The sequence below is a fragment of the Salmo salar genome, chromosome ssa18, assembly GCF_905237065.1.
Source record: "Salmo salar chromosome ssa18, Ssal_v3.1, whole genome shotgun sequence".
Classification (NCBI taxonomy): domain Eukaryota; kingdom Metazoa; phylum Chordata; class Actinopteri; order Salmoniformes; family Salmonidae; genus Salmo; species Salmo salar.
In genome coordinates, this window is record NC_059459.1 from 66,140,705 (window position 1) to 66,166,178 (window position 25,474).

Here is a 25,474-nt window from a genome sequence, read left to right on the forward strand (position 1 = left end):
TGCATGGCCGTGTGCTCAATTCTGTACATCTGTCAGCAACGAGTGTGGCTGAAATAGCCGAATCCACTAATTTGAAGGGGTGTACATTCAGCCATAGCCGTGGGAAGTAGGGGTGCTGAGGGTGCTCCCTGAAAATAAAAATCAAATAATTATATACACTATCGTTCAAAAGTTTGGGTCACTTAGAAATGCCCTTGTTTTCCATAAAAACATACATGAAATGAGTGGCAAAAGGAATAGGAAATATAGTAAAGATTTTTTATTGAAATAATAATTGTGTCCTTCAAACTTTGCTTTCGTCAAATAATCCTCAATTTGCAGCAATTACAGCCTTGCAGACCTTTGGCATTCTAGTTGTCAATATGTTGAGGTAATCTGAAGAGATTTCACCCCATACTTCCTGAAGCACCTCCCACAAATTGGATTGGCTTGATGAGCACTTCTTACGTACCATATGGTCAAGCTGCTCCCACAACAACTCAATAGGGTTGAGATCTGGTGACTGTGCTGGCCACTCCATTATAGACAGAATACCAGCTGACTGCTTCCTTCCTAAATAGTTATTGCATAGTTTGGAGCTGTGCTTTGGGTCATTGTTGTGTTGTAGGAGGAAATTGGCTCCAATTAAGCACCATCCACAGGGTATGGCATGGCGTTGCAAAATGGAGTGATAGACTTCCTTCTTCAAGATCCCTTTTACCCTGTACAAATCTCCTACTTTACCACCACCAAAGCACCTCCAGACCATCACATTGACTCCACCATGCTTGACAGATGGCGTCAAGCACTCCTCCAGCATCTTTAAATTTTTTCTGCATCTCACAAATGTTCTTCTTTGTGATCCGAACACCTCAAACAGATTTGTATGTCCATAACACTTTTTTCCCAATCTCCCTCTGTCCAGTGTCTGTGTTCTTTTGCCCATCTTAATATTTTATTTTTATTGGCCAGTCTGAGATGTGTTTTTTTCTTTGCAACTCTGCCTAGAAGGCCAGCATCCCGGAGTCGCCTCTTCACTGTTGACGTTGAGACTGGTGTTATGTGGGTACTATTTAATGAAGCTGCCAGTTGAGGACTTGTGAGGCGTCTGTTTCTCAAACTAGACACTCTAATGTACTTGTCCTCTTGCTCAGTTGTGCACCAGGGCCTCCCACTCCTCTTTCTATTCTGGTTAGAGCCAGTTTGCGCTGTTCTGTGAAGGGAGTAATACACAGCGTTGTACCAGATCTTCAGTTTCTTGGCAATTTCTCGCATGGAATAGCCTTAATTTCTCAGAACAAGAATAAACTGACGAGTTTCAGAAGAAAGTACTTTGTTTCTGGTCATTTTGAGCCTGTAATCAAACCCACAAATGCTGAGGCTCCAGATACTCAACTAGTCTAAAGAAGACCAGTTTTATTGCTTCTTTAATCAGGACACAGTTTTCAGCTGTTCTAACATAATTGCAAAAGGGTTTTCTAATGATCAATTAGCCTTTTAAAATGATCATCTTGGATTAGCTAACACAACGTGCCTTTGGAACACAGGAGTGATGGTTGCTGATAATGGGCCTCTGTACGTCTATGTAAATATTGCATTAAAAATCTGCCGTTTCCAGCTACAATAGACATTTACAACATTAACAATGTCTACACTGTATTTCTGATCAATTTGATGTTATTGTTATTGTTTTCTTCATAAAACAAGGACATTTTTAAGTGACCCCAAACTTTTGAATGGTAGTGTATATATTCACCTAAGGGTTTTTCTTTATTTTTACTATTTTCTACATTGTAGAATAATAGTGAAGACGTCAAAACTATGAATCAAATCAAATCAAATTTTATTGGTTACATACACATGGTTAGCAGATGTTAATGCGAGTGTAGCGAAATACTTGTGCTTCTAGTTCCGACCGTGCACTAATATCTAACAAGTAATCTAACAATTTCACAACAACTACCTTACACACACAAGTGTAAAGGAATGAATATGAATATGTACATATAAATATATGGATGAGCGATGGCCGAACGGCAAGATGCAGTAGATAGTATAGAGTACAGTATATACATATGAGATGAGTAATGTAGGGTATGTAAACATTATATAAAGTGGCAAGTGGCATTGTTTAAAGGGTCATAATGTTGGTAAGTTGATGTTGCACTTATATCCAATAGTTCTTCCCGGCTGTATGTAATAAGACATAAGATTTCCTAGGATAACAGTGTAAGAAATAATACATAAAAAAACAAAATACTGCATAGTTTCCTAAGAACGCAAAGCGAGGCGACCATCTCTGTCGGCGCCATCATAAACGCATATGGAATCATGTAGTATCCAAAAAAGTTTTAAACAAATCTAAATATATTTTATATTTGAGATTCTTCAAGTAGACACCCTTTGTCTTGATTACAGCTTTGCGCACTCTTGGCATTCTCTCAACCAGCTTCACCTGGAATGCTTTTCCAACAGTCTTGAAGGAGTTCCCACATATGCTGATCACTTGTTGGCTGCTTTTCCTTCACTCTGCGGTCCAACTCATCCCAAACCATCTCAATTGGGTTGAGGTCGTGTGATTGTGGAGACCAGGGGATCTGATGCAGCACTCCGTCACTCTCCTTCTTGGTCAAATAGCCCTTGCATAGCCTGGAGGCGTGTTGGGTCATAGTCCTGTTGAAAAACCAATGATAGTCCCATTACCAGATGGGATGGCGTATCGCTGCAGAATGCTGTCGTAGCCATGCTGGTTAAGTATGCCTTGAATTCTAAATAAATCACAGACAGTGTCACCAGCAAAGCACCCCCACACCATCACACCTCCTCCTCCAAGCTTCACATTTGGAACCACACATGCGGAGATAATCCGTTCACCTACTCTGGCATCTCACAAAGACACTGCGGTTGGAACCAAAAATCTCAAATTTGGTCTAATGTCCATTGCTCATGTTTCTTGGCCCAAGCAAGTCTCTTTAGTAGTGGTTTCTTTGCAGCAATTCGACCATAAAGGCCTGATTCACACAGTCTCCTATGAACAGTTGATGTTGAGATGTGTCTGTTACTTGAACTCTGTGAAGCATTTATCTGGGCTGCAATTTCTGAGGCTGGTTACTCTAATGAACTTATCCTCTGCAGCAGAGGTAACTCTGGGTCTTCCTTTCCTGTGGTGGTCCTCATGAGAGCCGGTTTCATCATAGCGCTTCATGTTTTTTTCTAGGTATGTGTTTCAGAGGACTCACGGTTCTCTATTTTCACCTCTCCCGAGTCCGTACGGGAGTTGCAGCGATGAGACAAGACTGTAACTACCAATTGGATACCATGAGGTTGGGGAGAAAAACATATACACTGCTCAAAAAAATAAAGGGAACACTTAAACAACACAATGTAACCCCAAGTCAATCACACTTCTGTGAAATTAAACTGTCCACTTAGGAAGCAACACTGATTGACAATAAATGTCACATGCTGTTGTGCAAATGGAATAGACAACAGGTGGAAATTATAGGCAATTAGCAAGACACCCCCAATAAAGGAGTGGTTCTGCAGGTGGGGACCACAGACCACTTCTCAGTTCCTATGCTTCCTGGCTGATGTTTTGGTCACTTTTGAATGCTGGCGGTGCTTTCACTCTAGTGGTAGCATCTACAACCCACTCAAGTGGCTCACGTAGTGCAGCTCATCCAGGATGGCACATCAATGCGAGCTGTGGCAAGAAGGTTTGCTGTGTCTGTCAGCGTAGTGTCCAGAGCATGGAGGCGCTACCAGGAGACAGGCTAGTACATCAGGAGACGTGGAGGAGGCCGTAGGAGGGCAACAACCCAGCAGCAGGACCGCTACCTCCGCCTTTGTGCAAAGAGGAGCAGGAGAAGCACTGCCAGAGCCCTGCAAAATGACTTCCAGCAGGCCACAAATGTGCATGTGTCTGCTCAAACGGTCAGAAACAGACTCCATGAGGGTGGTATGAGGGCCCGACGTCCACAGGTGGGGGTTGTGCTTACAGCCCAACACCGTGCAGGACGTTTGGCATTTGCCAGAGAACACCAAGATTGGCAAATTCGCCACTGGCGCCCTGTGCTCTTCACAGATGAAAGCAGGTTCACACTGAGCACGTGACAGACATGACAGAGTCTGGAGACGCCGTGGAGAACATTCTGCTGCCTGCAACATCCTCCAGCATGACCGGTTTGGCGGTGGGTCAGTCATGGTGTGGGGTGGCATTTCTTTGGGGGACCGCACAGCCCTCCATGTGCTCGCCAGAGGTAGCCTGACTGCCATTAGGTACCGAGATGAGATCCTCAGACCCCTTGTGAGACCATATGCTGGTGCGGTTGGCCCTGGGTTCCTCCTAATGCAAGACAATGCTAGACCTCATGTGGCTGCAGTGTGTCAGCAGTTCCTGCAAGAGGAAGGCATTGATGCTATGGACTGGCCCGCCCGTTCCCCAGACCTGAATCCAATTGAGCACATCTGGGACATCATGTCTCGCTCCATCCACCAACGCCACGTTGCATCACAGACTGTCCAGGAGTTGGCGGATGCTTTAGTCCAGGTTTGGGAGGAGATCCCTCAGGAGACCATCCGCCACCTCATCAGGAGCATGCCCAGGCGTTGTAGGGAGGTCATACAGGCATGTGGAGGCCACACACTACTGAGCCTCATTTTGACTTGTTTTAATGACATTACATCAAAGTTGGATCAGCCTGTGGTGTGGTTTTCCGCTTTCATTTTGAGTGTGACTCCAAATCCAGACCTCCATGGGTTGATAAATTGGATTTCCATTGATTATTTTTGTGTGATTTTGTTGTCAGCACATTCAACTATGTAAAGAAAAAAGTATTTCATAAGATTATTTCTTTCATTCAGATCTAGGATGTGTTATTTAAGTGTTCCCTTTATTTTTTGGAGCAGTATATTTTTTTTTAATGAACAAATAAAAAAACAAAAGTTCAAGTCAAGCAGTCATTTGAAAGAGTAAGAAAATTTCAGCGAGACAACTCAAAGGCGAAATCCATTAACGCCATGATAATGGAATTCATTGCCCTTGACAATCAACTGTTCTCTGCCGTGGATGATGTTGGCTTTCTCCGACTAGTCGAGCACCTCGAGTCCCGGTGCACACTACCAAGTAGGCACTATTTTTCAGATGTTGCCTTACCGGAGTTACACAGTAATGTTGTAAAGCACATCCATGAGCTTCTTGCTATTGGTGTCACTTCTATTAGCTTCACGACTGACATTTGGACCAGCGATGTCAGCCCCATGAGCATTCTGAGTCTGACAGCACAGTGGGTCGACGAGGATTTCGTACTGAGGAAAGCCGTATTGTATGCTCAAGAATGTGCTGGTTCTCATACCGCTGCTGCCATTTCAATGGCATTTGAGAAAATGTTTGAAACTTGGAAACCTGAACACACTCCTGGCTCTATTCAAACAACTGACTGGAGAAATAAGCTCATCAACTGCGTCTGCAGCAGACGTGATACCCTCTGTCATGGCATTGAAATGCCTGCTCAACAAAACTGTCGACACGGACAGTGGGGTTAAAACTTGCGAAAGTACTCTACAAGAGGCTGTGAACAAGCGATTTTGTGGCATTCTCTCTGAGCCTCTTTACTGTGTCGCCACCATACTCAATGCTCGATACAAGGACCACTACTTCGATGCAGACAAGAAACAGGGTTTACGTGAAATGTTACAGACACGGCTGGACAAGATGGAAATGGACACAGTGACAGTGCGCACAGAGGAAGTGATATCAGTGCATCCCTAGTTTTTGCGACTGCACTTGAAGAAACTTTCAAAGTTCTTGATATGTTCCGCATTGACTGACCTTCATGTCTTAAAGTAATGATGGACTGTTTGTCACAACGTTCACAGAAGGTGGCGCCTCTCCTCGGTCGGGCGGTGCTCGGCGTTCGTCGTCGCCGGCCTACTAGCAGCCACCGATCTGTTTTTCAGTGTCTGTTAGTTATGTCTGTTTTTTGATTGCACCTGTTTCGTGTTTGTCATTAGTGGGGGGGTATTTAGTCTGTCTGTGTTTAGTTAGGATTCGTGCGGGATTGTTCTTTGTTACGTGTGGTGTTATATTGTTTGGTTTACGACTTATTGTATAGGCAGTAGGGTTGCCGGGCTGCGCCCCGTCTGCCTTTTTGAGCGGAGCTTCTTTTAGTCTTTTTGACTGTTGTGCTCCCAGCCGTATATGGATTTTGCCTTTGGATTTATTAAATCAAGTTTGTTCCAACGGACCTCAGTCTCCTGCGCTTGACTCACCCTAAACAGTTCTATCCGCCCGTGACACTGTTGTTTTTTATTGCTTATTTGAGCTGTTCTTGCCATAATATGGACTTGGTCTTTTACCAAATAGGGCTATCTTCTGTATACCACCCTACCATGTCACAACACAACTGATTGGCTCAAACGCATTAAGAAGGAAAGAAATTCCACAAATTAACTTTTAACAAAGCACGCCAGTTAATTGAAATGCTTTCCAGGTGACTACCTCATGAAGCTGGTTGAGAGAATGTCAAGAGTGTGCAAAGCTGTCATCAAGGCAAAGGCTGGCTACTTTGAAGAATCTAAAATCTATTTTGATTTGTTTAACACTTTTTTGGTTACTACATTAATTAATTAAATGTGATAATGCGGGGTGTTGAAAGGTGCCAAATCAAACAACCAAAAGCCCACAAAAATACCACAACAAAATCTATAAAGGTGTCTGCAGAGAGAGTCTCCTCCATGAATGGGGAGGTGGTGTATATATCCTGGGACACACCTGAGCCCAGGTGTGTCCCATTTCTCTGACGGCCCTCCCGGCTCCGCCCACCGACATCCTACTAAAGGAAAACAAGAGCAAAGAAAAAGAATTCGGCAGACAGAGTGGGAGGGTCGTCACAATTGTTTGTGTGCCATTCAGAGGGTGAATGGGCAAGACAAAATATGTAAATGCCTTTGAATGGGGTTTGGTAGTAGGTGCGAGGAGCACCGGTTTGTGTCAAAGTCTGCAATGCTTCTGGGTTTTTCACGCTCAACAGTTTCCCGTGTAAATCAAGAATGGTCCACCACCCAAAGGACAACAAGCCAATATTAGGAAGGTGTTCCTAATGTTTGTAAACTCAGTGTATATTAAACATTACACCAACTAGTCTGCTAAATGTTCATTCATGTTCCAGTTTATTCTTGAATCCGTGCAATTGAAAACCTCCCACATTCTGCCTCGCCCTAACTCACCCTAGTCTGTTATTTATCCCCTTGAGTTCCATTTTCAGTGAAACTGAAAGAAAAGCATAGATGGACTGAAACAAATTATTCTATAAATGTTTGTTTTTCAAATTAATTACAATTCTAATAGCGTAGAATAAAGTTATATGTGAATACAGGGAACTACTGAAAATGTGTTGGCATGAATGTTTCCTATCAGACACGAAAGAACAGATTGTCAATCTTGCACATGGTTCATCCCAGAGGAAGTACCTGGAACATTTGATTGTCCGTTGTCATTGAGCCAAACAAAACATCTGTCCCACCTCACAAAGCGTGTTACATCGAGGACACTTCATTTTTAGAAAATGTCTGCCACACAATGGACATCAATAAAATAATTAGGTTATATCAAACATTTGCATTCGTAGGCTATAGTATAGCATGCTTAGTTCAGAATGTGCTTCTGTGATATTAGCCTAGATTAACTTTAAATAAAGATAAAAACATCTTAATTTGCCTTGTGATTTAAGACATTAAAGAGTTTGATAAGCCTGAGCAACCTGCGACACAACTCACCTTTTGATCACACTCCAGCTCAAGAGATGCAACGCAATCGTCGAGGAAGAGAGGTACTGTAGCCTCGGGTCTTTTTTAATAAGAGTCCTAATGAATCAGTCATGTCTGCTGTATTTGTATTGTTATTGATCAAGTACACACTTTACACACTGTATTCATTTAAACAACAATCTCTTCACATTCACAAGTAGATTGAATATATTTACAAATCAAATAAAAAACAATGCATCAATTGTAGAAAAGGGAGGCATTATTAGGCTTTTAGGAAGTTAGAAAGTGTTAGCAATTTCATAATTCTTTCCCTGTTTTCATACATTGTAAATAATGTATCTATCAAACACATGACAATTGAGCTTTTAATAATTTCATTTTATGAGTATTATATTTTACCTGTCTGTATATAACCCTTTTATTACATAATAGTCTATCAAACAAGTGACAATTGGGCTTTTGATTATTCATTTTCATTTGATGAATAATACATTTTACCTATAATATTCATCAAATGAAATGGAATGATCAAAAGCACAATTGTCATGTATTTGATTGTCATTGTAACATGAGCTCATCTATTATCCCAAACGTATTTCAGACCCAGGCAGTCTGAATGATGTGGCAGTTGACCGGGGTAGAAGTAGGACAGCTGAAGACACCCCCCTGCCAATGGATTGTTCCTCAGATGAAGAGGTAGGGTGTGCTTTTGTGCTTTCACACTTGTAAACAGGCCCAGGAGGATGAAACTTCCAGGTTTTAGCAGATAGATATGTGCAGGGCCAGTGTTACGGATGGGCCTTAGGGGGCTTGGCCCGCCCTACCGTAACAAATACTACTATTGAACTATTGATCCTTTATTTGACCAAGACGTGCACTGACAGAAAGACATATCGATCTCAGATAAATCCTCAGAGCGAGTGAAACTTGCGATTCGGAAAGTTGTCTGTTGCAGAGTGCACTGTTCGGATGCTGGCTTCCCCAAAAGTAAATAGATGTTTTTGCCAAAATTATACAATTACTCCTGTCTAAATAAAATCATTCAAAATACTTCAGCAGAGAGCTTGACTTTGCCACAGAGGGGAGAAAAAAATGATTGGGAAAAAAATAGATGTGGATTGTTTCAAATCAGAACTGCCTAGGCCTATTTGGGAAGCCCACAATTTGGACGGCGCACGTGACAATAAGCCTAGCTGATTATTGAGTTGTGGCTGTCAGTGAAAAGCATCTAAATATACAGTGCCTTCAGAAATTATTCACACCCCTTGACTTTTTTCACATTTTGTTGAGTCACAGCCTGCATTTAAAATGATTTACATTTTGATTTGTTGTCACTGGTATACACACTACCCCATGATGTCAAAGTGGAACTATGTTTTTAGACATTTTTACAAATAGATTTTTGTCTTGAATAAGAAGTGTTATGTTGGGACTGGGGAGGTTTGAAGGATAAATAAGAAACGGATTGGAGCTAAGCACAGACAAAATCCTAGAGGAAAACATGGTTCAGTCTGCTTTATACAAGACACTGGGAGATGAATTCACCTTTCAGCTGGACAATAACCTAAAACACAAGTCCAAATCTACACTGGCATTGCTTACCAAGAAGAGAGTGAATGTTCCTGAGTGGCTGAGTTACAGTTATGACTTAAATCTACTTGAAAATCTATGGCAAGACCTGAAAAAGTTTGCCAGCAATGATCAACAACCAATTTGACAGTTTGAAAAGTATAATGGGTAAATGTTCTTAAAGACTTACCCAGAAAGACTCAGCTGTAATTGCTGCCAAAGGTGCTTCTACAAAGTATTGACTCAGGGGTGTGAATACTTATGTAAATGTGACATTCTGCATTTCATTTTCAATACATTTGCAAAACTGTCTAAAACATGTTTTCACTTTGTCATTATGGAGATTGTGTGTAGATGGGTGAGATACATTTTTTAAAATCCATTTTGAATTCTGTCTGTAACAACAAAATGTGGAATAAGTCAAGAGGTATGAATACTTTCTGAAGGCACTGTATGTGTGACGATAATGTCTTGAGTATAATTTTAAATGTTTTGACAAGAAGAAGGGGAGAGTTGTGTGGCAAAGATACAGCGTGTCTCTCTCCAGAACTCAACTATCTTAAATCTTCTCCCGCCAATTCTTGCACATTCATTGTTTCATTGTGTGAATTGTTTGCCCTTTTTATTTTTATTTTATTTGATCAATTCCTAATAACATACTGTATGTCACCAGTAGGCCTAGTAAATGTACCGTTAATGCCCTTCATTTGGTTACATTAATTTATGTTAATGCATGTGCACCTAACCTGAGATCTGGTGTTTGGAGCGTGTTTGAATGTAAACCCAACAGTGGAGGCTGGTGGGAGGAGCTATAGGAGGACGGCACATTGTAATGGCTGGAATGGAATTAAAAGGAACAGACTCAAATGTGGTTTCCAAATGTTTGATACCGTTCTATGTATTCCATTCCAAACAATGCAATGAGTATACCCTCCTATAGCTCCTCCTACCAACCTCCATGTCACGTCCTGACCAGTAAAAGGGGTTATTTGTCATTGTAGTTTGGTCAGGGCGTGGCAGGGTGTGTTTGTTTTGTGTGTTTCGGTGTTTTGGGGTTTAGGTTCTATGTTATCTATTTCTATGTTGGGTTTTTGGTAGGACCTCCAATTAGAGGAAGCTGGTTGTCGATGTCTCTAATTGGAGGCCATATTTAGTTGTGTTTGTTTCACTTGTGTTTTGTGGGTGGTTATTTTCTGTATAGCCTGGATGCCTTATGGAACTGTTTTTGTCGTTTGTTTATTTTGTTTAAGTGTTTTCTTTAAATAAATTAAGAAGATGAGCACTTTACCCGCTGCGCCTTGGTCCAATCCTTACGACGCCTATGACACTCCACTGCAACCCAATGCAAGTGTTATATTACACAAAGTTGTGTAAAGTGGTTCTTCAATCTAAAGATTGGTGATTTCATGAGAGTGTTGTGAAAACATGTTTTTAGGGTTTCAGTGCATGTAAAAGGCAGGATCAAAATCCACAAAAAAATGTTTTGTCATACAATTAAATGGTTAAACGTCCAATCTAGCCTTTTTTGTAAATCTCAATATCAAATAATTTATGGGTAACAATGAAGTACCTTACTGTAATTGTTTTCAATTAAAATGGTAAAAAATAAACAAAAACTGCTTCTTATCAAAGAGCAATTTCTCTAGCAAGAATTTAGCTTGCACTGACTGGGAGTGGTCTGAGTGGGGAGGGGAAACTGGAAACTAGCTGTTATAGGCAGAGAGGTTTGGAACTATCTTTCTTACTGGTCTGTTAACTAATTTATCACTTGGTGATGTCACCAGGCAGGCCAAAACTCCATCCCACCAATACAGGCTGACATTTCAGGCGTTCTTTTCAAACAGCTCTTACAATAAAAGGGCATTATCATCATTTTCACAATATTGCAGTATTATTGCAACCTGATATTGTATATAAAACACAGGACAATCACGTTTTTGACTGCACTGGGCCTTTAGGAAATGCAAATGGATATAGCCAAAATAGGGCCTATGGATAATATTTTGGGGGGATTATTCCACTTTTTTCAATGCTTTATTTAGACAGATTAGAAACAAAGGAGTGAAAGTGGGAAGCGGGAAGCGGGAATTGAACCCCTGACTTCTGGGGCAGTGAGATAGTACATTTCATTGGAATTTTACACACTCAACCACACAGCCACACTGTAAAAAATTATTATGGGGTGAAATGAAATAAAATACAAAATAAAATAAACATATACTTAATTACCTCACAAACTAACTAATAAATCCAACTTAATATGTTGTTCAAAATGTAAGTATCTTTTATGAGGATAACCAAAGTTAAATCACTGGAAGTCTGGTTTTAATCTCATGCACTTCCTATCTTGTCACATGGCTCCATTTGTAGAGGTTTGTGGGTAATTAAATTTTATGATTCTTATACGCAATGTTGTATGCAGGTTTTAAGAAAGAAAAGTTTACTTCTATATTACTATTAATCATGATGAAAGGATATCTGTCACGACTTCCGTCGAAGTTGGTCCCTCTCCTTGTTCAGGCGGCGTTCGGCGGTCGACGTCACCGGTTTTCTCGCCGCCACCGATCCACTTTTCATTTTCCATTTGTTTTGTCTTCATTGTACACACCTGGTTTCCATTCCCATAATGATATGTTCCTTATTTAACCCTCTGGTTCCCCCATGGTTTTGTGCGTGTTTGTTCGTTGTAAGTTGGTCTGTATTTGTGAGCTTGAATATTTTCCTTCTTGCACTATTTGTTGTTCTGAGTAAAGTTACGTGAATTACTCATCTCTGTGTCCTGCGCCTGACTCCGCCTTACCTGCTCCACCTAGACGCCTTGAAGAAACACGCACAAAACCATGGGGGAACCGCTACAGCGGTCAGAAGGCTAATTGGCTACAGTAGTTAACTACTGCCGTCAATTTGTTGTTGTGTTATCATAGTTTGTATGCATACTGGCCTAAGTGCCCGGAATAGGCTAGTTTATACAATGTTGTATGTTCAATAGTGACAGCTTCGAGCTGGACCCAGTTGATACGAGTACGTTTACATGCACAGTAATAATTCGATATTTAACTGATTATGGCAGTAGGGAGATTACGCAATTGTCATGTAATCACCTTACTCTGATTACCTTAATTGGCACAAAATCGAAATAAGCATACACAGAATAAAACACCTTGTTTTCTGAGCAATCTTTTAACAGGGAAGAACACAAAAGTCGAGGGAAAGTCTATTGAGAAAGATCCCGACTGTAATGCTCCAATATGGCCAGTAGAGGGGGCCGACGGGTTAATATGATTAATCCCACTGAACAGAACTCTAGAGCTGTGAGTGTGAACCCACAGTGCACTGTATCCTCTATGGGAAACCGTTAGCGACCATGTTGTGTCTATGCTTGTGTTTAGCTTTTAGACTTTTCTTTGGTTTCTGTTTCATTAATGCTTGATGATTGTGGAAGTTGAGGGGAGAATGTGCACATTACCACCCACCAGCATGGCATTTATTTTGTTTACCCCCTCCTTCTAGGCCTACTATATATAGTAGTAACCTCAAGGGGTGGGTGAGGCCAAGAGCACAAATCTGTAGGAAGTGTTTGGAGATGTTCAAAATAGGATACCATCAGGTCCCAGGTGGAATAAGGCAATATTCCAGATTTTGTCAGAGATCTCTCCACCAAGTTCCTTTTTCCACTCGGATTTTATTGAATGACGGGTTATCAAGGCACATGTTTATCTAAAAAATATGGGATAAGTCCCTTTAGTTGAAAATGTGTTTTCAAAAGGGCATCCAAACCCGATGATAGACTTGGAAAGGTGGGGCTTTGAGTCAGATTTGGAAATACCTAAATAAACTTGAATGGGGTAAATTACATTTGATAGCGAGGTCATTGAAATTGGCAAAGGTGCTATCGATATAAAAGGTCATTAAACTTAGTAAGGCCATTCATCTGCCATAGCCTAAAAGATACATCCAGTTTGCATGGAAGGAAGAGGTGATTATTACATACAGTGCATTCAGAAAGTATTCAGACCCCTTGACTTTCCTGAAATAAAGGGAACACTTAAACAACACAATGTAACTCCAAGTCAATCACACTTCTGTGAAATCAAACTGTCCACTTAGGAAGCAACACTGATTGACAATAAATTTCACATGCTGTTGTGCAAATGGAATAGAAAACAGGTGGAAATTATAGGCAATTAGCAAGACACCCCCAATAAAGAAGTGGTTCTGCAGGTGGTAACCACAGACCACTTCTCAGTTCCTATGCTTCCTGGCTGATGTTTTGGTCACTTTTGAATGCTGGCGGTGCTTTCATTCTAGTGGTAGCATGAGACGGAGTCTACAACCCACACAAGTGGCTTAGGTAGTGCAGCTCATCCAGGATGGCACATCAATGCGAGCTGTGGCAAGAAGGTTTGCTGTGTCTGTCAGCGTAGTGTCCAGAGTATGGAGGCGCTACCAGGAGACAGGCCACTACATCAGGAGACGTGGAGGAGGCCGTAGGAGGGCAACAACCCAGCAGCAGGACCGCTACCTCCGCCTTTGTGCAAGGAGGAGCAGGAGGAGCACTGCCAGAGCCCTGCAAAATGACCTCCAGCAGGCCACAAATGTGCATGTGTCTGCTCAAACGGTCAAAAACAGACTCCATGAGGGTGGTATGAGGGCCCGACGTCCACAGGTGGGGGTTGTGCTTACAGCCCAACACCGTGCAGGACGTTTGGCATTTTCCAGAGAACACAAAGATTGGCAAATTCGCCACTGACGCCCTGTGCTCTTCACAGATGAAAGCAGGTTCACACTGAGCACATGTAACAGACGTGACAGTCTCGAGACGCCGTGGAGAACGTTCTGCTGCCTGTAACATCCTCCAGCATGACCGGTTTGGCGGTGGGTCAGTCATGGTGTGGGGTGGCATTTCTTTGGGGGGCCGCACAGCCCTCCATGTGCTCGCCAGAGGTAGCCTGACTGCCATTAGGTACCGAGATGAGATCCTCAGACCCCTTGTGAGACCATATGCTGGTGCGGTTGGCCCTGGGTTCCTCCTAATGCAAGACAATGCTAGACCTCATGTGGCTGGAGTGTGTCAGCAGTTCCTGCAAGAGGAAGGCATTGATGCTATGGACTGGCCCGCCCGTTCCCCAGACCTGAATCCAATTGAGCACATCTGGGACATCATGTCTCGCTCCATCCACCAACGCCACGTTGCACCACAGACTGTCCAGGAGTTGGCGGATGCTTTAGTCCAGGTCTGGGAGGAGATCCCTCAGGAGACCATCCGCCACCTCATCAGGAGCATGCCCAGGCGTTGTAGGGAGGTCATACAGGCACGTGGAGGCCACACACACTACTGAGCCTCATTTTGACTTGTTGTAAGGACATTACATCAAAGTTGGATCAGCCTGTAGTGTGGTTTTCCACTTTAATTTTGAGTGACTCCAAATCCAGACCTCCATGGGTCGATAAATTGGATTTCCATTGATTATTTTTGTGTGATTTTGTTGTCAGCACATTCAACTATGTAAAGAAAAAAGTATTTAATAAGATTATTTCATTCATTCAGATCTAGGATGTGTTATTTTAGTGTTCCCTTTATTTTTTTGAGCAGTGTATATATAGGAACATTTTGATTGCCAAAATGTATAAGGCATGAATAAAATGCAATGAACATGTACAATTTTGAAACTTGAATTTTGTTTACTTACAGAAGTGAAATTCTTAAGCATTGAAAAACAGATTTAGCATCAGAGCCTAGTACCCTAGGTAGGCTGATTCACAGTAGGATCAATTATTTAATAAATTGCTTTCCAGCCTAGCAAATAAGACCCACAATATGGCCAGACAAGTATGTAAGGCCAAGTGCAAGACAGATTATCATACCAGCTACCATTCCATTGCTTTTTTAATTGGTAGATTTCAAGGGCCCATGTCTTGACCGAAAACTAAGAACACTAGTTTAGTGTTTAATCTAAGAATGTTCCATGCAGTCAAGTCTCTTGAAGTATTGGTGTGTCACGACTCAGTCAAACCAAATTAAGGCTATTGCTCTTTGAGGCAATGTAGAGAATCTCACTTGATGCTAAAATACTCTGTTATGCTTCTTTCTGCCTGTTCCTTTGAGATCCGTTTCCAGGCAGGGGGAATATCTGCAGGCAGTGCACCATACTCTTCGGCAAAGTGCTCGTTGAATTTTGCCATCACAAATTTCCAGTAGTCCGAGGCCTGTATGCTGGGATCTGCAGGAATATGCCAGTCAGGGTAAATGTCCCAGTATTTCTTGTAAGGATGCCACTGTCCACCTGTTGCATAGCATTTGAAGGTGGTATCATTGAACACTGAAGAGGAGCAGATGTCAGTGACAAGATTTCTTGAGCCTTCAAACTCAACACCACCAAGTCCCTTTGGTCTATGTATTGAGGCACAGTGGTTTGTATGTGGCTTTTCCTCCTGCCTCGCACGGTGCCTTGCAGAATGCTTCCCAGAGCCAAACACTCTTGTGAACAGCTCGTTCTGTGGCTTGATGTTCTGTCTTTCCAATTTCTTTTTCACAACCCGTGCTCTTTGGAACTCTTCTCTCAGCGACTGTTCCATATCCCCTACAGATATTTTAAGCAAGTGGGCAAACGATTCCTGTTTGGAATTGTTGAGGATCATGGTGGCTTCCAATGCGTCTTGGGGAAGCACCAGCTTCTCTCCTAGGTCCCTGCATATGTCCTTAATGAATTCCTTTATGTTGCCCTTCTCATTCATTAGTGCTTTTGTGATTGCCTCAGTGATGACAGAGATGATCCCTTTGAGTTGACAGTCTTCCAAATCAAACTTCCTTGTGAGAAGCGTTTCAAGATTTCATAAAAAATCCAATTCTTGACAAAGCCTTCATAGTCACAAATGTAGCTCACATAGTTAGCGAAGTTGAATGCTGACAACAGTTGCTTCAGCACAGAGTACTGGAAAAATGCCCGAGAGCTGAATTGAAAGGCATTCTGTCCCATCAGCATTACATCAACAATTTCTGAACCCAGGGAACTGGCAACACTGCAGGTTTGAGACAGAGGGTGGTGAACTGCTCAGCTTTCTTCTAACACTGATCTTGTCCACTGAACAAGTCTTTGAAGTCTTCCAAGTATTTATCTTTGAACTGTTCAAGGCACCAACGAGGATTATTGTCAGTTATGAACTTTTCATGCAGATTCTGAAAGGTCCTGGCTGCAAACCCACAAATGTGCAATTTGATGTTCAGTTCAAATTTGAGGCTTGTGTCAAGTTCTTTGTTGGCATCCAGTTTCTCTTCAATCATGTGCAGAATCTCTTGTGTGTATGTTTGATGGTAGTCCGTTTTCTTTTGGACCTTCTCGAACACAAACTCTTTGCATTTGGCCATAAGGTTGTCTGCCATGGCCTGGGTTTTTCTTGTGTGCTCATCCATGTAAAACTCCTTTACTAATCTCTTGAAAAACCCCTTGGGAGTGACTATGAAGGGTTCTTTTCCATGATCTTTAAGTTTCACTTTGTTCAGCTTTTCATTCACTGAACCTCCCTTCTGCACCATGTTAGTCCAGAGCTGGTTGAAAACATCACTCAAAACGTCTTGTGGCATCAATCCTTCAAAGTTGGATAGCTCATACACAGTTTCCTCCCATACCTTTTCAAATTCTCTATCAAGTTCCTTCACAGACCACTGAGATTCGCTCTTTCTGCAGTCCTCAAGCAACTTCAGCACTTTTTTCTCCATCACAGCTGTGTGCTTCTTCTTAACTGTGTCAAGCTTGATCATTCCTTTTCGAATCTCAAAATCAGCTTCCAGTTTACAGTTATTGACGGGTGCCATTGGAGGGTTTCCATGCCAAAGTCCAGGGATGTACCAGTTACCAGTCTCTGGGTTGTACTCCATCACATCTGTGAAGCTCATGTTCTCTTCCTTTTTTTCCCATTCTGGTTGCTGCCGGTTTCATCTCGTTCAATTGCTCCAAGAGCATCTTCCCGTCTCTCAAGTTCTTGTTGTGTGCCAAGACATCTGCCACATTCTGGCACTTCTCTTTGTACTGCTCTCTGAGGCCAGACAAGTTTCTACGAGACAGATTGTCCAGGTTCATTCGCATTCATTTCAAGAAGTAGGACCTTTCTAGCCCTGTGCTTGACATTGCATTTATGAAGCAAGTCATTGCGCCTGATATGTCATAGTTTCTCTGCTTTTTCCTGAGTTGTGTCTTCTGTGATTGGAGTTCACTTTTGTACATCTCTATGTTCTGATTCCTAGCTTTCTGCAGTCCGCATGCATCCTTCTCTAGACGTGCCAGCTCCTTCCAGATCTGTCCTTGCAAGGGAAGCTGACTTTCCTTATACTGTGGTATGTCATGTATGTTTGAAGTAATTCCATCAGCATTTTGCTTTGCACTTTGACATTCTTGGCAGTCCTCGTCAACCAAGATCCCAAGCTCGTGTGCCACTTCAGCCATCTGCCCCAATGGCATTTTGGACGTTGAACTCTTGATCACCTGACCAATTGCATTTCGCAGGTTCTTCACAAAGTTGGCATCATTCATGTGTTTGTTCTTCAGGATGACATTGCTCATCTTCAAGTTTAGCTCTTTGGCGGTTTTCTTTAAAGCATCAATGCTGAAGCTCTTGCTCTGTGGGTTACCCACCAGAAACAGCTGTGCCTTGGTGTGTTGGCTGGTCAGTAGCTTGTACATAGTGTCCAAGTTGTCGAACAACACAAAGACTGCTGCAGAGGTCTGACAAAGAAAGGAGTACTGCGTCTCAAACAAACTCATGTCCCCTCTTAGATTAGCTACAGCGACAGGTTCACCAAAGAAGTCAATGTTCTTGTTCCCACAGGGAAGGTACCATCTTATTTCAACCAATCCATTCGATATCCTCCTTGGACTATCACCGCATTCCATATCATGGTGGACAAACATGTTGTGATACTGTTGGGGATTACTCAGTAGCTTGTTCAGAATCTGTGACTTGGACACAGAGCACTCACCCAATCTAACAAAAAAGACCATGGGGAGGTCAGAGAGAACAATCCTGTCTTCAACAAATCCTCTTGGGTCTGCCAATAAATGAGGTCTGAACTTCTTGACAATGTATCGCATTGCCCAAAGCATGAGCGTGCATTTTTCTGTGTCACAATTGGGTAGAAGCAGGGGCACAGAAAACTGACACATTGACATTTTCAACGCCATCTCTTGCTGCAGAAAACCATTAGAGCACAGAAAGAGAGCAGTAACAACGTCTAAGGGGTTCACCACATTACTAGAGTCCATGTTATCAACCAGACTCTCCAGATCTAGGTCTATGTTGCCAAATGAAGCATCACAACTTGCCCCACCTCCTGGTGAGGTACATTTCACACTTCTAGCAGTTACATTAACCATAATTAACCTCTTCAGGAAAGTCCATGGCACGGCTGAGAGAGTCTGAGCTGGTTCATCTGTGACGGTCTTTTCATCAATCTGCAGCACGTTTCTCAGGGCGAGCTTCTCTGTGTAGTGTTGCTCCAACCCCAGCTCCAGCAGCAAGCTCTCCAGGTGGGTTTCTGTGGGGGAAAAAATAAGGGTTTGTTCAGGTGAATTTAGTAAAACTTTGTTATTAAATCTGAAGCACAAATAGATGACATCAGAACAGTGGCAAATGCCAGATGGGCTGGTCCATTTTTTTTTATCCTCCACCCCCTCCCTCCTCCCTCTCTGAGGACGACTTTGTCAACCACTTTGAAAAAAGGTTGGCGACATCCACTATTCATTCACTCAGCCTATTGAGTCCACTGGTCTCACTCACATAGAACTACCCTACACCTTGGCCTCTTTCTCCCCTCTCTCTCTCCAGACGACATCCTTCGAATAGTGAGGTCTGGCTGCCCGACAACCTGCCCGCTTGACCCCATCCCCTCCTCCCTTCTCCAGACCATCTCTTGAGTCCTTCTCCCATTCCTCACTTCCCTCATCAACTCAGCCCTGACCACTGGTTGCGTCCCCTCTGACTTCAAAATGGTCTGAGTTGCTCCCCTCCTCAAGAAACCAACACTCGACTCATCTGACGTCAAAAACTATAGATCTGTATCCCTTCTTTCTTTTCTTTCCAAAACACTTCAGCGTGCTGTCTCTGATCAACTTCCTCGTCATCTTTCTCAGAACGATCTTCTTGACCCTAACCAGTCAGGCTTCAAGACGGGTCACTCAAACGAGACTGCTCTTCTCAGTGTCACATAGGCTCTCCGCACTGCCAAAGCTGACTCTCTCCTCTGTTCTCATCCTCCTAAATCTATCCGCTGCCTTCGACAAAGTGAATCATCAGATCCTCCTCTACACCCTCTCAGGGCTGGGCGTCTAAGGCTATGCACACTCTTGAATTGCATCCTACCTGGCAGGCCACTCCTACCAGGTGACATGGAGAGGATCTGTGTCTGCACCACATACTTGCACTACTGGTGACCCCCAGGGCTCAGTTCTAGGCCCTCTCCTCTTCTCTCTAAACATAAAGTCACTCGACTCTGTCATATCCTCACATGGTCTCTTCTATTACTGCTATGCGGATGACACTCAACTACTTTTCTCCTTCCCCCTTCAGACACCCAGGTGGTGATACACATCTCTGCGTGCCTGGCAAAAATCTCAACTTGGATGTCAGCCCACCACGTCAAGCTCAACAAGATGGAACTGCTCCTCCTCCCGGGGAAGGCCTGCCCGCTCAAAGACCTCTCCATCACGGTTGACAACTCCATTGTGTCTCCCTCCCAGAGTGAAAAGGACCTTGGTGTGACCCTGGACAACACCCTGTTGTTCTCTGCAAACATCAAAGCAGTGACCCGCTCCTGCAGGTTCCATCTCTACAACAGCCGTACAGTACAACCCTACCTCACACAGGAAGTGGCACAAGTCCTAATCCAGGCGCTTGTCCTCTCCCATCTGGACTACTGCAACTCGATGTTAGCGGTGCTCGCCGCTTGTGCCATCAAACCCAGAATACCGCAGCCCGCGTGTTTTCAACTTTCCCAAGTTCTCTTATGTCACCCGCACACTCCACTGGCTTACAGTCAAAGCTCGCTTCCACTACAAGAATATGGTGCTTACCTACGGCGCAGGAAGAGGAACTGCACCTCCCTACCTTCAGGCTATGCTCAAACCCTACTCCTCAATCCAAGCACTCCATTCTGCCACCTCGGGTCTCTTGGCCCTCCTACCCCTACGGGAGGGCAGCTCCCGCTCAGCCCAGTCCAAGCTCTTCTCTGTCCTGGCACTCCAATGGTGGAATTAACCAGCACTTGCACTTGTCCACCGCTTGCTCCTCATCTCCCTACAGTGCAGTGGCGCGCATCAGTTATATTTCAGATTGTGTCAACATAATTGAATTTTCATGTATTTTGGAGTAGATTGTCCTTTTTTTAAAAGTTCCCAGAAGTGGCCTTCTCACAGTCATTCTACAAATGTCTCCCCCTCCACATTTGCCACCACTGAACTGCTAGTGTGTATGAATTTTTCGTTCATAATACTTGTAAATGACAGATTCTTATGTAGTAAGACTTGTTTATTTATTATGTAAGTATGTTTATCACGATCAGTGTGTACAGTGTCTTCAGAAAGTATTCACATGCCCGTTCCATGATCTCGCCATCACGGTTGACAACTCCATTGTGTCCTCCTCCCAGAGTGCTAAGAACCTTGGCGTGACCCTGGACAACACCCTGTCGTTCTCCACTAACATCAAGGCGGTGACCCGATCCTGTAGGTTCATGCTCTACAACATTCGCAGAGTACAACCCTGCCTCACACAGGAAGCGGCGCAGGTCCTAATCCAGGCACTTGTCATGTCCCGTCTGGATTACTGCAACTCGCTGTTGGCTGGGCTCCCTGCCTGTGCCATTAAACCCCTACAACTCATCCAGAACGCCGCAGCCCTTCTGGTGTTCAACCTTCCCAAGTTCTCTCACGTCACCCCGCTCCTCCGCTCTCTCCACTGGCTTCCAGTTGAAGCTCGCATCCGCTACAAGACCATGGTGCTTGCCTACGGAGCCGTGAGGGGAACGGCACCTCCGTACCTTCAGGCTCTGATCAGTCCCTACACCCAAACGAGGGCACTGCGCTCAACCACCGCTGGCCTGCTGGCCCCCCTACCTCTGAGGAAGCACAGTTCCCGCTCAGCCCAGTCAAAACTGTTCGCTGCTCTGGCACCCCTATGGTGGAACAAGCTCCCTCACGACGCCAGGACAGCGGAGTCAATCACCACCTTCCGGAGACACCTGAAACACCACCTCTTTAAGGAATACCTAGGATAGGATAAAGTAATCCTTCTAATCCCCCCCCCCTAAAAGATTTAGATGCACTATTGTAAAGTGGTTGTTCCACTGGATATCATAAGGTGAATGCACCAATTTGTAGTCGCTCTGGATAAGAGCGTCTGCTAAATGACTTAAATGTAAATGTTGATTTTTCCACATTTTGTTGCGTTACAAAGTGGGATTAAAATGTATTAAAATATACATATTTTGTAAACGAGCTACACAAAATACTCTGTAATGTCATTTGAGAATGGATGACAAATAAAACACTAATATATCTTAATTAGATGAGTATTCACCCCTCTGAGTAAATATATGTTCGAATCACCTTTGGCAGCGATAACAGCTGTGTCTTTTTGGGTCTCTAAGGGCTTTGCACACCTGGGTTGTACAATATTTGCCCATTATTCTTTTTTAATTCTTCAAGCTCTGTCAAGTTGGTTTTTGATCATTGCTAGACAGCCAATTTCAAGTATTCTCATTGATTTTCAAACAGATTTAAGTCAAAACTGTAACTTTGCCATTTAGGAACATTCAATGTTGTCTTGGTAAGCAACTCCAGTGTAGATTTGGCCTTGTGTTTGAGGTTATTGTCCTGCTGAAAAGTGTATTTGTCTCCCAGTGTCTGTTGGAAAGCAGACTGAACGTGGTTTTCCTTTAGGATTTTGCCTGTGCTTAGCTCCATTCTGTTTCTTTTTATCCTGAAAAACTCCCCAGTCCTTGCCAATGACAAGCATACCCGTAACGTCATGTAGCCACCACCATGCTTGAAAATATGAAGAGTGGTACTCAGTCATGTGTTGTGTTGGACTTGCCTAAAACATTACGCTTTGTATTCTGGATTTTTTTGCAGTATTACTTTAGTGCAGTCCTTCTCAAATAGTGGGGCGCACCCCCCTTGGGGGGCTCGGAGCGATGCCAGGTGGTGCGCGTGTGACCCTGGGGAACATGCTTTTTTTTGCCGCAGGGAGTAGGGTTTTTTTGCACCGAACAAGAGCACACAGCACAGAGCAGGAGATATGAAGTGCAGATAACAAAAATATTTAACAGGGATGAAAAGAAAGGCGGAGAGAGACGGAGATAATGAGACAAACGTAAGTCTCCCGAAAGCTAAGACGAGGAAATATGACGAGGCGTATGTAGCGCTTGGCTTCACTGTAACTACGGTGGGAGACGAGGAAAGACCGGTATGTTTACTGTGTCTAAAAATGTTGGCAGCGGACAGCATGAAGCCAAATAAATTAAGGCGTCACTTAAAGACATTACACCCCAATCACGCTGATAAGCCGCTTGAGTTTTTTCAGCGAAAACGTGCCGAATATAGCCAACAATCGTCCCGCTTTGTGAATGCTACTTCAGTAAACCAGCGAGCACTGTTAGCATCATAGAAGGTGGCGTACCAAATTGCTCAGTGCAAAAAATCCCACTCCATAGTAGAGGAGCTGATACTGCCTGCAGCATTAGACATGGTCTCTGTCATGCTGGATGACACAAGTGCTGCAAAAATAAAAACTATCCCTCTGTCCAATGACACTGTCGCCAGACATATAAAAGAAATTGCTAACGATCGTAAAGAACAGCTGGTAGATAAACTCAAAGACAAACGTTTTGCCTTACAGTTCGATGAAACAACTGACAGCAACAAAGACTGTTTGTTTATCGCTTATGTACGTTTTGACATGACAAACTCCCTGTGTGAGGATCTATTTTTTTGTAAATATGTCAGTGACAGAGCCACAGCTGAAGAGCTATTCAAAATGCTGGACTGCTTCCTGACTGAGAATGGGCTAAAGTGGGAGAACTGCATTGGTGTTTGCAGTGATGGAGCACAAACCATGGCAGGGATGAGAAAAGGACTTCAGGCACTCATCAAGAAGGCCTCACCTAATGCTGAGTGGACACACTGTGTTATACACAGAGAAGCACTGGCATCAAGGCACCTTTCCTCTGAATTAAGTGAGGTTATGACTGACATTGTAGGTGTAGTCAATTTTATAAAGACCAGACCACTAAAAACAAGAGTCTTCTCTGCTATCTGTGAGGAGATGGGAGCTGAACATCAAGCTGTGCTGTTTCACAGTGAAGCAAGGTGGCTGTCACGAGGAAAAGTCTTGTCCCGAGTTTGAGCTCAGAGAGCAGATAAGAATATTTTCGGAGCAGGAGCACAAGTATGACCTCGCAGAAAAATGTTGTGATGAGAACTTCCTGGCAAAACTGGCCTACCTGAGTGACATATTTGGAAAGCTAAATTAACTAAATCTACAGCTTCAAGGGAAAGATAAACACTTCCCTCAGGTCACAGACAAGATCAGCTCTTTCACTCGAAAGCTTGCAATGTGGGGCAGGCGACTTGATGAAGGAAATACTGATTCATTCGAGAACCTGCATGAATTTGTTGACACTACTGACTATGATGCCACCTCAGTGATTCCATATATTAAGGAGCATATTTCATCACTGATGGGATTCTTTAAAAAGTGCTTCCCTGAAAACAGTTCCCAATATGACTGGGTGAGAGATCCTTTCAATGCACCAGCTCCAACTGGTTTCAGCTCTGCAGAGGAGGACCAGTTCATTGATATGACATCTGACTCCACATTGAGACTGAGGTTCACATCACAGACACTGAGTGAATTCTGGCTGAGTGTAGAGAGGCAGTATCCACTCTTAGGGCAGAGGGCCATGGGCATTCTTCTTTCTTTTGCAACATCTTATCTTTGTGAGACTGGCTTCTCTGCTGTTGCTGCACTGAAGACCAAGTACAGGTCCCAGCTAAACATTGAGCAGGAGCTGAGAGTTGCAGTATCATGCTTCAACAAACCCAGCTTCGAAAAGCTGTGCTCTGCAAAACGTGCTCATTGTAGCCATTACTCCTGACTTCCTCATTTTGATAAAAAAAAATCTGCACAAATTTGTTTTATTCATTTTTGTTTTATAGGTCAAAGTGTTTCATATATTGTGCTCCTGAGTTAATGTTGCTGATCAATTTGAATGTATTATTATTTATTGATTATATATATTTTTTTTTTTCAGTATCAAATGGTCAAGAAAATGTTTACAGTAGGTTTTAATTTTTTTTTTTTTTCAGGCAAATTGATGCACTTTAAGTCTTTCGTTACAGACTAAAAAACAATGTTAATAAAGTTATTCTTTGTTGTAAGATGATCTATATTTCTTTCTTTTTTCTTTTTCTTTAATGTTAATAAGGATACAATGTTATGCAGAGGTGTACTTATAACAATTTTATAGACAAATTATACTATTTACAGTCGCGGCGGAGAGTTCGGGGGCGCGAAATGTTTACTTCTTCCTGGGGGGGGCGTAACAGAAAATAATTGAGAAGCACTGCTTTAGTGTCTTGTTGCAAACAGGATGCATGTTTTGGAATCTTTGTATTCTGCAAAGGCTTCCTTCTTTTCACTCTGTAATTTAGGTGAGTATTGTGGATTAACTACAATGTTGTTGATCCATCCTCAGTTCTCTCCTATCACAGCCATTGAACTCTGTAACTGTTTTAAATCACCATTGGCCTCATGGTGAAATCCCTGTGCGGTTCCCTTCCTCTCTGGCAACTAAGTTAGGAAGAATGCCTAACTTCGTAGTGACTGGGTTTATTAATACACCAATCAAAGCCAAATTAATAATTTTAGGCTCATGTTAACCACTATTATCGCACACAGTGGGAACCCATGCATCTTATTATGTGATCTGCTATGCAAATTTCTACTCCTGAACTTATTTAGGCATGCCATAACAAAGGGGTTGAATACTTACTGACTCAAGACACTTCTGCTTGTCATTTTGAATGATTTATTTTTTAAATTCTAACAACAAAATACCACTTTGACATTATGGGGTATTGTGTGAAAGCCAGTGACAAAAAATCTTAAT